The 12437-nt window shown below is 43.5% G+C and overlaps 1 protein-coding gene across 8 annotated transcripts in view; it reads right to left on the bottom strand.

The window, feature by feature from the left end:
• Positions 1–12437, bottom strand: part of ankhd1 (ankyrin repeat and KH domain containing 1) — a 226674-nt gene that overhangs the window by 32492 nt on the left and 181745 nt on the right. The gene's annotated exons all lie outside the window — the stretch shown is intronic.

Below are 12437 nucleotides of genomic sequence, written 5' to 3'. Positions count from 1 at the left end.
TGGAAGGGAAAAGGCAAAAGAGAGAGCATTTCAAATGCAAAGAGAAATGGAAGCAAAAAAAAACGAGCTTGAAAAAGAAATTTGAACTAGAATTTCAAAGAGAAAGTGAAAAAGAAGAAAGGGAATTCAAATTTAAAAAGCTGGAACTAAAACAAGGCTGGCTTTGATACCCGTCAAAGTTCTAAAAGGAAAAAGCTCCAGGGCCCAATGGAGAACTGTTTAAATTTGTGCAAGCCCTCCTGAAGTTTGAGGAAAGGGGTGCAGGGGCATTTTTCATTTCTTTTGAAAAGATAGCTAAACAGATGAGGTGGCTGAAAGAAAATTGGACACTGCTCACGCAAAGCGGGTTGATTGGCAGAGTTCATGACGTTTATGCTATGCTTAGAGGAGGCTTCTGCAGATTAGGAGATGGCAAAAAAGGCTATTCTCGCTGCTTATGAGTTGGTCCCTGAAGCTTATAGGCAGAAATTTCAGAACCTCAGGAGACAGCCTGGGCAGACATGTACAGAATTTGAGGGGGTAAAGCAAATTAATTTTGACCGTTGGATGTGGGCACTAAAGGTAGAGGCCACGTACAAGAACTTTAGGGAAATAATTCTCCTGGAAGAATTTAAAAATTCACTCCCTCCGTTCTTAAGAACCCATGTAAAGAACCAGAAGGTTTCAACAGCCAGACAGGCAGCTGAGATTGCTTATGATTACAAGCTTGTTTACAAGCCAAAACCCTTTTCCCATCACCCCACAAACCCAAGAAGGATAAAAGGTGGGAGGGTGAAAGGAAGGCAAGTAGTCAGGGACAAGAAAGGACAGCTGGGAACACCCGGGATCTCCTCCAAAGGCCAGAAAGGAAGATGCTGAGGGTGGAAGTGAGGTCCGAAAGCCTAAGTGTTATCATTGCCACAAGGTGGGACCATCTTCATGCAGAATGCAGGGTCGGCCCATGGGATCTATTGGGGTGCACAAGGCCAATGCAGAGAAAGGGGTTCTGATAGTGAGTACGACTGCAGCTGTCAGGCCAAGACCACTGAGACTGCAGGGATCGTGAATAAGATACCTGAGAGTGATGGGGAATTCTTGTCAAAAAGAAAAGTAACTCCTTATCCCTCAACTGAGGCAGGTAAACCTATAGTCATACTTAGGGATACAGGAGCCAACCAAACTCTTTTGCTGGTGAAAGGCAGAGAGCGCTTTGAATGTCAAGGTTTCACTGAATGGTATCGGTGGGGAGTATTTACCCGTACCTTTGTATAGGGTGTACCTAGAGTGTGACCTAACGTCTGGAATGGTAACCTGCAGACGGAGTTGACCTACTCCTGGGGATTGATTTGGCCAGAGCAAAGATAGTAGCTTCTCCAGTAGTCAAGGAAAGACCAAGTGAAGTCAAAGAGACAACAGTTGCAAGAAAAGGTTCCAGGAATATTTCCTTCAAGTGGAGTGACCCGAGCAATGGCTAAACAAGTTTCATTGCTAGAGGTAAAATTGGCACCAAAGACAGTTAAATATCTGAAACTTTCTTTGGGGATTTGGATACTCCAAAGGAAATGTTCAGTAAGTCTTCTCATTTCAAGGCTCAGCAAGCCGATTCAGAGTTAAATAAAGTGGCACAATCGGCTCTAACGGAAACTGAGGCAAAGGGTACTGGAAGGCTACTATATTAAAAATGGGATTCTGATGAGCAAGTGGAGACCTCCTCACAGGCCTACAGACAAGGAATGGATGGTTGTTCACCAGATTGTGGTGCCGCCGAGAAATATTAAGGACAGCCCATGAAATTCCTACGGCGGGACATGTAGGGGACCCGGAAGACCCAATCCCGTATAGGTCAACATTTTTACTGGCCAGTTCTTTCCAAGAATGTGTTGCAGTTTTGTAAAAACGTGCGAGATTGTGGGAAAACCACAAACCTGCTATAAAACCAGCACCTCTAATTCCCATACCAGTTTTTGGGGAACCATTTAGTAGCGTATTGGTAGACTTTGTAGGACCTTTACCAAAAACGGGACACCAATATATACTCACAATCATGTATATGGCTTCTGGGTTCCCAGAAGCCATTCCCTTGAGAACAATTTCTGCTAAGGTAGTGGTAGAGAGGTTAACCCAGTTCTTCACCAGATATGGATTACTGATCGAGATTCAGTTAGATCAAGGTTCCAATTTTATGTCTAAAATGTTTCAGTAAGTTATGAGCAATTTGGGTATAACACAGTTAAAGTCCTCAGCATACCACCCACAGACACAAGGGGGTTTTAGAACAGTACCATCAGGCCCTCAAAATGATGATCAGGGCATATTGTTATGAATATTCCCATAATTGGGATAAAGGGCAAGAATTTCTTTTGTTTGCCACTTGGGATTCACCTCATGAGTCTACCGGTTTTAGTCCTTTTGAATTAGTTTATGAATATGAAGTAAGAGGTCCTCTACAACTAATCAAAGAAAAGTTTTTAAGAAGAGGGACAAAACTTCTATATTAGATTATGCATCAGTGTTCCGGGAGTGGCTCATGAGAGCCAGCAAAGTGGCTCAGGAACACCTGAAAGCTTCCCAAACAACCAAGAAATGGGCAGACAAGCATGCCAAGACCAGAACATTTCAACCAAGGGATGAAGCGTTAGTATTACTGCCTTTACAGGGGAAACCGCCAAAAGCATGGTGCAGTGGTCCGTATAAAGTGGTCAAAAGAACTGGTAAAGTAATCGATTTGATGGACACCCCATATTGCCAGAAAAAAAAAAAATCGGCTGTGTCATATCAATATGTTGAAAAATATCATTGCCGACAGGAGGATAGGCAAGCACCAGTATGTCAGGTAGTAGGGACAGGAAAGAATGAAAGGGATAGTGAGGATGAGGCAGAAGGAGGCCTAGACAATTCTCAAATTATGGTGAATACTGAATTGTTGGGGAGATTGGACACTATGCTTTCGTATTTAGATGCAAAACAATGAGAAGACCGAACAAGGCTACTCACAGCATTTAATAAAGTGTAGGGTTAAGCCAGGATGTAAAACCTTAGCCACACGATGTGGATGTAGGGGAATCCTTTTCTATAAAACACCATCCTTATCGCTTAAGTCCAGACAAACAGGCCCAGGTGAAAGCAGAAATCCAATACATGTTGAAAAACCACCTAACTGAACCCAGTCAAAGCAGCTGAAGTTCCCCAGTGGTGTTAGTATCTAAACCAGACAGTTAACTGGAGTTTGCATAGACTACAGAAAGGTGAATGCAGTAACAAAGGCGGACTCCTACCCAATTCTTCGCTTGGAAGACTGTACTGACAGAGTGGGCAGTGGCACATTTCTTACAAAATTAGATTTGTTAAATGGATACTGGCAGGTTCCTTTAACACCCCGAGCTAAAGAAATGTCAGCCTTTGTCACACCAGACAGACTTTTCCAAATCAGAGTGATGCCATTCGGGCCAAAAAATGCTCCGGCCACTTTTCAGAGACGAATGAACCAAGTGGTAGCCAGTGTTCCTAACTGTGTGGTTTATCTTGATGATGTGCTGGTATACAGTGACACTTGGAACAACTAGAAGCTGTTTAGAAAATTACAACCAGCTGATTCAGTGATAAACCTTGCCAAAAGTGAATTTGCAAAAAAGTGAGGGTAACCTACCTCGGGCATATAGTAGGGCAAGGACAAGTGTTGCCAAGAACAGCAAAAGTACAAGCATTGGTGGAGTTCCCTACTCCTCAGGCTAAGTGAGAAATCATGAGGTTTATGGGGATGTGTGGTTTCGACTGCAAGTTTGTACCCTATTTTAGTACTATAGCTGCTCCGCTGATGGATTTGCTTAAAAAAAAACCAAGGTAGTGTGATAAGGGGAGTGTTGAACATCTTTTGAGAGGCTAAAGCCATTTTGATTAATGAACCAGTTTTGGCTACACTAAATTTGACAAAGCCCTTCAAGGTAGCAACTGATGCCAGTGACCTGGGGGTCAGTGCAGTCCTATTACAAGATGATGGGCATAGAAAGGCCAATGGGATACTTTCCCAAAAAGCTAAATTGATACCAAAAGAGATACTTAACAGTGGAAAAAGAAACTCTTGGCTTATTACTAGCTCTTAAGCATTTTGAAGTTATGTCCACCACAACTATGTGGTTAGCAGTGGTTAGCACTGCAGCCTCACAGCTCCAGGGACCCAGGTTCGATTCTGGGTACTGCCTGTGTGGCGTTTGCAAGTTCTCCCTGTGACTGTGTGGGCTTTTGCCGGGTGCTCCGGTTTCCTCCCACAGCCAAGGACTTGCAGGTTGATAGGTAAATTAGCCATTGTAAATTGCCCCTAGTGTAGGTAGATGATAGGGAATATGGGATTACTGCAGGGTTAGTATAAATGGGTGGTTGGTGGGCCAAAGGGCCTGTTTCAGTGCTGTATCTCTAAAATAAAATATGATTTTCATTTGGCGGCACAGTGGCGCAGTGGTTAGCACCGCAGCCTCACAGCTCCAGGGACCCGGGTTCAATTCTGGGTACTGCCTGTGCGGAGTTTGCAAGTTCTCCCTGTGTCTGCGTGGGTTTCCTCCGGGTGCTCCGGTTTCCTCCCACATGCCAAAGACTTGCAGGTTGATAGGTTAATTGGCCATTATAAATTGCCCCTAGTATAGGTAGGTGGTAGGGAAATATATAGGTGGGGATGTGGTAGGAATATGGGATTAGTGTAGGATTAGTATAAAAATGGGTGGTTGATGGTCGGCACAGACTCGGTGGGCCGAAGGGCTTGTTTCAGTGCTGTATCTCTAAAACTAAAAAAAAAACTAAAAGTTTTAGTTAAAACTAAAACTAAAAACTATAGAGACACACTGGTAGATACTGATCATAACCCCCCGTAGCCTTTGTGGAAAAATTCAAAAACCAGAGTGCCCGATTATTCTGATTAAGTTTATTATTGTAACCTTATCACTTAAAGATTATCCACATTGTGGGGAAAAATAATGTATTTGCAGATGCTTTGTCTAGAATTTAACCTTGCTTTGAGTTATCGGAGTGCAAAGATGGTACAAAGCAGAACTGTATTAGCTACAGGTAAAGAGTGAATAAGAATGAGTTTGTAAATGTGTTTTAATATTTTTTCATCTTCTGTTTTTCCATACTTTGTAATGAAATGCATTTGAGAATGGTGCTTCATCCCTCCAAGGATGGAGGTGTTAATGTAAGTGCTTTCATTTAATTTTTTTTTTTTGAGGACTTGTGTATAAACTGAAAAGATTCCAATGATGCGTTTTTTTTAAAAAAACAAGTGTCACAGAGGTGTTGTTTGAAAACAACTTTAACTGGAAATCACAGACCTTAAGCTCAATAAACAGAAACCTTGGTGACTAGGGGGAGATGTTTGCAGAGAAGTGACATGTCACAATGTGTAGTGGTCAGGAGGTTCTGACTTGCTGTTTGGGGTTTCACTTTGGAGATATTGTTTTGGTTCAGTTGGGGGAGGACTCTGTTGGAGGTCATCCAGCTGAGAGATAAGACACCAGCTCATCTTCCTCTACCTCTTTGAAATAACTGCAAATCCAGAGTGGGATAACTGAAATCCCTGAAGCCACATTTCTCCTGGAAAGCCTACCAGACAATTTCGACATCTCCAGAACGAACTGCTCCAGAAAACATCCCAGTGATCCATCTCCATATACCCAAGGGATGTCGAACCTTTTCAGGCGGAGGGCCGCATAACGATTTTTGCTCAGCCCACAGGGGCCAGTGAGCAAATTTCGAAAGATAAAGGCATTAAAAATTTCTCATTAATAAAAACAACAACAAATGTGCATTTTTGTGAAGAAGCTTAAAATAAGACGAATTTATTGACTTACTTTCTCATCACTATATGAAAACTGATTTAGTGACATACCTGGCATTACTTTTGCTTGCATAAGTAGTTAATCTCTGCCGGCACACTTGATGTAGCGATGCAGAGTATTCTGGATAGATGCCCATCAGTCAGGAGACACCTTGATCTCTTTCCCCCACCCCCACCCCACAGCCTCCCTCAGGACTCTAGATTGAAAGTTTTGTGCAAAAGATACAGGGGAATATGAGGAAGCACTTTTTTATGCAGTGGATGGTAATGACCTGGAACTCACTGCTCATAAGGGTGGCAGAAGTGGAGACTATCAATGACTTCAAAAGGAAACTTTTTTGACCAGTATGTAGCAAGTCCAACAAGAGAAGACGCAGTTTTAGAATTAGTTTTAGGAAATGAAGATGGGCAGGTGGAAGGAGTGTCAATGGGAGAGCATTTTGGTGGTAGTGATTATAATTCAGTTAGTTGTAACATAATTATGGAAAAGGACAGAGGTAGAACAGCAGTTAGAGTTCTCAACTGGGGCAAGGCCAATTTTATTAATTGGAGGAGTGATTTGGCGAAAGTGGACTGGAAACAGCTACTTGAAGGTAAATCAGTGTCAGAACAGTGGGAGGCAAAGGGTTCAAGCGGTTCAGGGTAAACATGTTCCCACAAAGAAAAAGGGTGAGGCGGCCAAATCTAGAGTCTCATGGATGTCAAGGAGTCTACAGAGTAAGATAAGGCAGGAAAGGAAAGCTTATGTCCGACACAGAGAGCTCAGTACAACAGAAAGTGGACAGGTGAAATCAAAAAAGAAATTAGGAAACCAAAGAGAGGGCATGAAAGAATATGGCGAGCAAAATCAAGGTGAACCCAAATCAATACACTAAGAGCAACAGGATAACTAAGGAGAGAGTAGGGCCCATAAAAGACCAAAAAGGTAATCTATGTGTAGGAGCGGAAGATATTGGTATGGTTCTTAATGAATATTTTGCATCTGTCTTCACAAAAGAGGGGGACGATGCAGATATTGTAGTTAAGCAGGAAGAGTGTGAAGTATTGGATGTGATAAACATAGGGAGAGAGGAAGTATTAATGGGATTAGAGCCTTGAAAGTTGATAAATCACCAGGGCCGGATGAAATGTACCCTAGGTTGTTAAAAGAAGCAGGAGCGGAAATAGCAGAGGGTCTGACCATCATTTTCCAGTCCTCACTAGATACAGGTGCGGTGCTGGAGGACTGGAGAATTGCTAATGTTGCACCTCTGTTTAAAAAGGGAGCGAAGGATAGACTGAATAATTACAGGTCTGTCAGTCTAACCTCACTAGTGGGCAAATTATTGGAATCTGTTCTGAGACACAGAATAAACTGTCACTTAGAAAGGTAAAGGTTAATCAAGGATTGTCAGCATGGATTTGTTAAGGGAAGATCTTGTTTGACCAACTTGATTGAATTTTTTGAAGTAGTAACAAGGAAGGTAGATGAGGGTAGTGCAGTTGATGTGGCCTACATGGATTTTAGCAAGGCTTTTGACAAGGTCCAACATGGCAGACTGATTAAAAAAGTAAAATTTCATGGGATCCAGGGAAATGCAGCAAGGTGGATACAAAATTGGCTCAGTGGCAGGAAACAAAGGGTAATTGATGACGGCTGTTTTAGCGACGGGAGGGTTATTTCCAGTGGCGTTCTGCAGGGCTCAGTACTGGTCTCCTGCTTTTTGTGGTGTATATTAACGATTTGGATGTAAATGTAGGGGGCATGAAGTAGTTGTTTGCGGACGACACAAACATGGGCCACGTGGTAGATAGCGAGGAGGATAGCTGTAGACTGCAGGAAGATATTGATGTTCTGGTCAGATGGACAGAAAAGTGGCAAATGGAATTCAACTTGAACTCGGAGGTGATGCATTTGGGGAGGTCAAACAAGGCAAAGGAATACATGATTAATGGGAAAATACTGAGAAGTGTAGAGGAAGTAAGAGACCTTGGAGTGAATGTCCACAGATCCCTGAAGGTAGCAGGAAAGGTCGATAAGATGGTTAAGAAAGCATATGGAGTCTTTTCCTTTATTAGCCAAGGTATAGAATACAAGAGCAGGGAGGTTAGGCCACAACTTGAGTACTGTGTACAGTTCTGGTCACCTCATTACAGAAAGGATGTAACTGCACTAGAGAGGGGACAGAGGAGATTTACGAGGATGTTGCCAGGACTGGAAAAATGAAGCTATGAGAAAAGATTGGACAGGCTGGGGTTGTTCGCCTTGAAACAGAGAAGGTTGCGGGGAGATCTGATTGAAATGTACAACATTTTGAGGGGCCTGGATAGAGTGGAGGTGAAGGGTCTATTCACATTAGTATAGAGGTCAGTGATGAGGGGGCATAGATTTAAACTGATTAGTAGAAAAATTGGAGGGGAGGTGAGGAAAAACATTTTCACCAAGAGGGTGGCGATGGTCTGGAACTCTCTGCCTAAAAGGGTAGTTGAGGCAGAGACCCTCAACTCACTCAAAAGTCGTCTGGGTTTGCACTTCAAGTGCCATAAGCTGCAGGTCTACAGAAGGTGGCATTAGAAAAGGTGGATAGTTTTTGGCCAGTACAGACATGATGGGCCAAGTTGTATCTTTCTCTGTGTCTTAAACCTTCTGTGAAGTTGGAAGGCCACCTGAGAGAAATAGACTTGCAGGGCTACAGGGATCGAGCCAGGGAGCGGGACTGACTGCATAGCTCCGTGAAGAGCAGGCTTGGATATGATGGGCCGAATGGTCTCCTTTGGTATCATAAATAAATTACTATGACTTTCTCTTCACCCCCGCCCCTTTCTTCCCCCTCTGCCTCCTTCTCCACCCCATGTCTCCAGTGTTCCCTCTCTCTTCCTCCCTCCCCCTCTCTCTGTTCCATCCCCCCTCCCCCTCTTCTCTAAAACAGTTAGAGAGAGCAGAATGCTCAGCGGATGGTTGGTCACTTCTTCCAAGAAAGATAGCTGTCAGTTTCACAGCTGACAGCTGCAGACATCGGGAACAGCCATTTCCCAACAGACCTAAGGTTTTCATATGAACTTTTTTTTTTCAAGAAAAAGTGAAAGACAGCCAGAAAAACTCAAGTCTGTTGGGAAACGGCTGCTCCCGATGTCAGCAGCTGTTAGCTGTGAAACTGACAGAGCAATGGTTTAAAAGCCGGTCTGAATGGATAATTTCCCATCTCCAGTCACAGATCCCTGGTGAGGATGAGGAATGGCTCGGTTAGTTTACGGACCGGTTGCAAATGTTTGACGGGTCATATCCTGGCCCGCAGGCCTTATGTTGGACAACCCTGGTATAGCTGATGCCAGACCACAAGGGACAACTGACATCCTTCCATATCTTCCCTTTTTTCTGCAAGTATTAGCAGGTATTTGGCCAAAGTATTTTTTTTTTTTGCAAAAGAGCTCTGCAGAGAAAAGCTCTATTTTTCAGTTAACCGGTGTGTGTGGGTGGATGCATGCGGGGCTAAGGCAAAAAGGTAACTTCCATATTTCAATCTGTGTGTTAATGCTTTGCTTCGTTACTGCATAAGTCTTGTTTTATAATAAAATGATAATTTTGTTGTTTATTGAAGAAACCTGGTTGGTGTATTTCATTCGGGGACAAAGAGTATATAATTGACCGTATCGATACCTGGGTAAACATTTAAATATACGTTGTGACCTGTGGAGAAGTGGAACTAGAGAAGACAGTGCACTTCTCCTGCCTCGATCGTAACAAAAGAGTGACAATAAATGACCAAGTCTGAAAACTTGCCAGATTTGCTAGATTTACTTACCTACATGAAGAGAATGAAAACAACTGTGATCAGTACCCATATTTAGACAATTTGTGGTGCTTAATTGAAGCTATGTATGCAGAAACTATGAGCCTTTTCAGCCATACTTTCCTCAGCTTCTTGAAGATGAAGAAATAGGTCGGTGGAGTAGACCACTGTGTTCAGATATAATGCCACACAAGTAAAGAAAATATTAGTTCCCGAACAAAATAGAAAAATACATAACCATTGTAAAAGGATGGCTTGGTAGCTAGAATATTGCAAAAATAATAATCAATTTGGGGATCAAACTTAAAGTAGTGTGTTAGTGGGCTCAGAGAAGAGAAAACCCCACTAAGGAACTGTTAAGAGGGACACATCTGAAAGAATTAACACAAGTCTCTCAGACAGAACAAATTTGAAAGCTAAGCTTCTCATTTTTACTGCAAAACAAAAAGTACTCAAAATTCTGAGGGGACCAAATATTTAATTCAATCTATTTTGATGACAGTTTTAGCATTTTTAAACAGACTTTTTTCATTTGTTCTCATGAGAGAACGAACACTGGCAAGGTCATATTTATTGCACATCCCTAGTTGCCCCAAGAAGGTGGCAGAGGAATAGTGATTGATTTTATAACTGGTTTGTTGGGCCACTTTAAAGGGCATTAAGAACAAAGAAAAGTACAGCACAAGAACAGGCCATTCGGCCCTCCAAGCCTGCGCCAATCACGATGCCTGTCTAAACTAAAACCTTCTGCACTTCTGGGGTCCGTATCCCTCTATTCCCATCCTATTCATGTATTTGTCAAGACGCCTCTTAAACGTCGCTATCGTACCTGCTTCCACCACCTCCCCCAGCAGCAAGTTCCAGGTACTCACCACCCTCTGTAAAGAACTTGATTAGATTAGATTAGAGATACAGCACTGAAACAGGCCCTTCGGCCCATCGAGTCTGTGCCGATCAACCACCCATTTATACTAATCCTATATTCCTGCCAAACATCACCACCTGTCCCTATATTTCCCTACCACCTACCTATACTAGTGACAATTTATAATGGCCAATTTACCTGTCAACCTGCAAGTCTTTTGGCTTGTGGGAGGAAACCGGAGCACCCGGAGAAAACCCACGCAGACACAGGGAGAACTTGCAAACTCCACACAGGCAGTACCCGGAATTGAACCCGGGTCCCTGGAGCTGTGAGGCTGCAGTGCTAACCACTGCGCCACTGTGCCGCCCTTACTGCAAACTTGCCTCACACATACCCTCTAAACTTTGCCCCTCGCACCTTAAACCTATGGCCTCTAGTAACTGACTCTTCCACCCTGCTAAAAAGCTTCTGACTATCCACTCTGTCCATGCCACTCATAACTTTGTAAACCTCTATCAGGTCGCCCCTCCACCTCCGTCATTCCAGTGAAAACAATCCGAGTTTATCCAACCTCTCCTCATAGCCAATACCCTCCAGACCAGGCAACATCCCGGTAAACCTCTTCTGTACCCTCTCCAAAGCCTCCACATACTTCTGGTAGTATGGCGACCAGAATTGTATGCAATATTCCAAGTGTGGCCTAACTAAGGTTCTGTACAGCTGTAGCATGACTTGCCAATTTTTATACTCAATGCCCCGACCGATGAAGGCAAGCATGTCGCATGCCTTCTTGACTACCTTATCCACCTACGTTGCCACTTTGTGACCTGTGGACCTGTACGCCCAGATCTCTCTGCTTGTCAATACTCCTAAGGGTTCTGCCATTTACTGTATACTTCCCACCTGTATTAGACCTTCCAAAATGCATTACCTCACATTTGTCCAGATTAAACTCCAACTGCCATTTCTCCACCCAAGTCTCCAACCGATCAATATCCTGCTGTATCCTCTGACAATCCTCATCACTGTCCGCAACTCCACCAACTTTTGTGTCGTCTGCAAACTTACTAATCAGACCAGCTACGTTTTCCTCCAACTCATTTATATATACTACAAACAGCAAATGGCCCAGCACTGATCCCCGTGGAGCACCACTAGTCACATCCCTCCATTCAGAAAAGCACCCTTCCACTGCTACCCTCTGCCTTCTATGACCGAGCCAGTTCTGTATCCATCTTGCCAGCTCATCTCTGGTCCCGTGTGATTTCACCTTTTGTATCAGTCTGCCATGAGGGACCTTGTCAAAGGCTTTACTGAAGTCCATCGACAACATCCACTGCCCTTCCTTCATCAATCATCTTCGTCACTTCCTCAAAAAACTCAATCAAATTAGTAAGACATGACCTCCCCTTCACAAAACCATGCTGCCTCTCGCTAATAAGTCCATTTGTTTCCAAATGGGAGTAAATCCTGTCCTGAAGAATCCTCGCCAATAATTTCCCTACCACTGACGTACGGCTCACCGGCCTGTAATTTCCTGGATTATCCTTGCTACCCTTCTTAAAGGAACAACATTGGCTATTCTAGAGTCCTCTGGGACCTCACCTGTAGCCATGAGGATACAAAGATTTCTGCCAAGGCCCCAGCAATTTCCTCTCTTGCCTCCCTCAGTATTCTGGGGTAGATCCCATCAGGCCCTGGGGACTTATCTACCTTAATGTTTTTCAAGACGTCAAACACCTCCTCCTTTTTGGTATCAACATGACCCAGACTATCTACACACCCTTCCCTGGACTCATCATCCACCAAGTCCTCTTTGGTGAATACTGATGCAAAGTACTCATTTAGTACCTCGCCCATTTCCTCTGGCTCCACACATAGATTCCCTCCTCTGTCCTTGAGTGGGCCAACCCTTTTCCTGGCTACCCTCTTGCTCTTTATATATGTATAAAAAGCCTTGGGATTCTCCTTAATCCTGTTTGCCAATGACTTTCCATGA

This window comes from Heterodontus francisci, chromosome 12 (genome assembly GCF_036365525.1).
Source record: "Heterodontus francisci isolate sHetFra1 chromosome 12, sHetFra1.hap1, whole genome shotgun sequence".
NCBI classification, from domain to species: domain Eukaryota; kingdom Metazoa; phylum Chordata; class Chondrichthyes; order Heterodontiformes; family Heterodontidae; genus Heterodontus; species Heterodontus francisci.
This window is presented reverse-complemented; position numbering and strand designations above follow the sequence as displayed.